Below are 2,500 nucleotides of genomic sequence, written 5' to 3'. Positions count from 1 at the left end.
GTTAGGTTTTAAGGAACTTTTTTTTTTTTTTTTTTTTTTTTAAGCAGAAAAACAAAGACAACTCTGAGCGAAATCTGGCAGTGGTGAATTCACATCACATGTACGTCTTGACGTACTGGTCGTGATAGCTGCGTAGGAGTGGATTTACGTGACCATGGTAACGCGTAAACAAATTATCCCTTGGAGAAGGAAAGAGACTGTCCAAAAATATGGAATACATGACAGATTGATGTTTCTCTCTCTCTCTCTCTCTCTCTCTCTGTGTCTCTGTCTGTCTGTCTGTCTGAACCTTTCTTAGTTGCCTGTCATTTTGCAATGGAAACATGGACTCCCCCCCCCCCCGCCCCCCCACTACCACCACCCTTTTTTTTGTTGTATTTTTGCAACTACTCTTGATTGAGTTAGGTTTTACGGAACTTATTATTTTATAGTGGAAAAAAATAAGAAGACAAATGCAATTCTTTGGGAAAGTGGGCACGGCTCTGAGCGAAACCTGGCAGTGGTAAATTCGCATCACAAAATATACGTCATGGCTTACTTGCGTCATAATGGCTGCGTAAGAGTGGATTGACGTGACCATTGTAACACGTAAACACATTCTCGGCATAAAGTGGCAAGAGAAGATCCCTGACGCAGAGGTGCTCACTCATGCAAGTTTGCCCAGCATCTACACCATCTTGATGCAGGCCATGTAGTTCGCATGCCAGACCACCGGCTCCCCAAGAAACTGCTGTACGGCGAACTCCAACATGGCAAGCGCTGCCATGGAGGCCAAAAAAAGCGCTTCAGAGACACTCTGAAAGCTTCTCTGAAGGCCTTCAACATCAGCCACGACACATGGGATCTGAATGCAAAGGACAGACCAAAGTGGCGTTCAGCTGTCCACCAAGGCGCCAAATCCTGTGAGGCCAACAGAATCGCTGCAGCAGAGCAACGCAGACAGGCCAGGAAAAGCAGTGCCAGCAAGTCCCCGACAGCCGCCACCATCCCCTGTCCACACTGCGTCAGAACCTTCCGGGCGCGGATTGGCCTGACCAGTCATCTGCGCACCCACAGAGCCCAACCCACCCACCCCCAGGATGACTAGATGGTCCTCGTCGATCCCGACGGACGAACCACATCCCCAGACGAAGGAAAGAGATTGTTCCAAAAATTTGGAATACATGACAGATTGACGTGTTTGTTTAAATTTGGAATGCATGCCAGATTGACGTGTTTGTTTAAATTTGGAATGCATGCCAGATTGACGTGTTTGTTTAAATTTGGAATGCATGCCAGATTGACGTGTTTGTTCCCCCCCCCCCTCCTCTCTCTCTCTCTGTATATATATATATACATATATATATATATATATCTAATTATATCTGATCTTCGCATTTGAGGTCAGACACAACAATTGCTGGCGGGCCACAACATGACATTTTCTGAAGATGGTGCATAAACTATGTTGATTTTTTTTTCTCCCATTTTTTTCTTTCACGTCCACGTCCGCTGTTAGTTTTGCCACACATCCACTTTTCTTCAGCTTATTGTGATATTTGTATTTTATTATTCTTTTGTTTTAGTTGATTTATAATTTATAATGTTTACATTTTGCCCCGCTTTCCACCCCTTCATGTGTGTGTGTGTGTGTGTGTGTGTGTGAGAGAGAGAGAGAGAGAGAGAGAGAGAGAGAGAGAGAAAATATTTCGGCAGTTCACAGTACGAGATACATCAATTAGGCGGGCAAATCAATTTGTCCGGGTTTATATCCATATACTGCAGATAAGAAGATGCCCATCAATATCCTTTATTATTATTATTATTCTTATTTTCAGTAGCAGAAAAAGTAGCTGTGGTGGTGTTTTACAGAGAGGATGTAACCAGTGCTTTCTGTTAGCGGACTAAGCGAAATAACTCTGTTCTAGGAGAAAAAAGAAGGTGGCTGTGCTCTTCAAAGCGGTTCGCTCCCATGTATCGTCCGTTTGTTCTCCGTTTGACCTTTCATTTTTGACTGACTTGTGTAAACAAAGTGAGTCTGTGTTTTAACCCAGTGTTCGGTTGTCTGTGTGTGTGTATGTCTGTGTGTGTGTGTGTGTGTGTGTCTGTGTGTCCGTGGTAAACTTTAACATTGACATTTTCTCTGCAAATACTCTGTCAGTTGACACCAAATTAGGCATAAAAATAGGAAAAATTTAGTTCTTTCCAGTCATCTTGTTTAAAACAATATTGCACCTTTGGGATGGGCACACACAAAAAAAAGCAAAAAAAAAAAGCCTAATTATATGCAAACTGCATTTACTGTTATATTTATATTTTTTGTATTCTCTAAACTTGGCACTTTGATCTGATATTCTGACCCAACAACAAGAGCAGTCATTATCATTTTTTGTTCAACCAGGAACTTCTTTTGCTAAGCATGGAAGTTTTATTTAATTTGCAAACGTTTTGGTGCAGATAGTAAAAAAAAGGGAAATTAATCTGTAATTATGTTAGGGGACTTAATTTGCTTTAAACTGAT

This window comes from Babylonia areolata, chromosome 24 (assembly GCF_041734735.1).
Source record: "Babylonia areolata isolate BAREFJ2019XMU chromosome 24, ASM4173473v1, whole genome shotgun sequence".
In the NCBI taxonomy this organism is placed as follows: domain Eukaryota; kingdom Metazoa; phylum Mollusca; class Gastropoda; order Neogastropoda; family Buccinidae; genus Babylonia; species Babylonia areolata.
The sequence above is the reverse complement of the archived record's forward strand: the minus strand, read 5'-3'. Positions refer to the sequence as shown.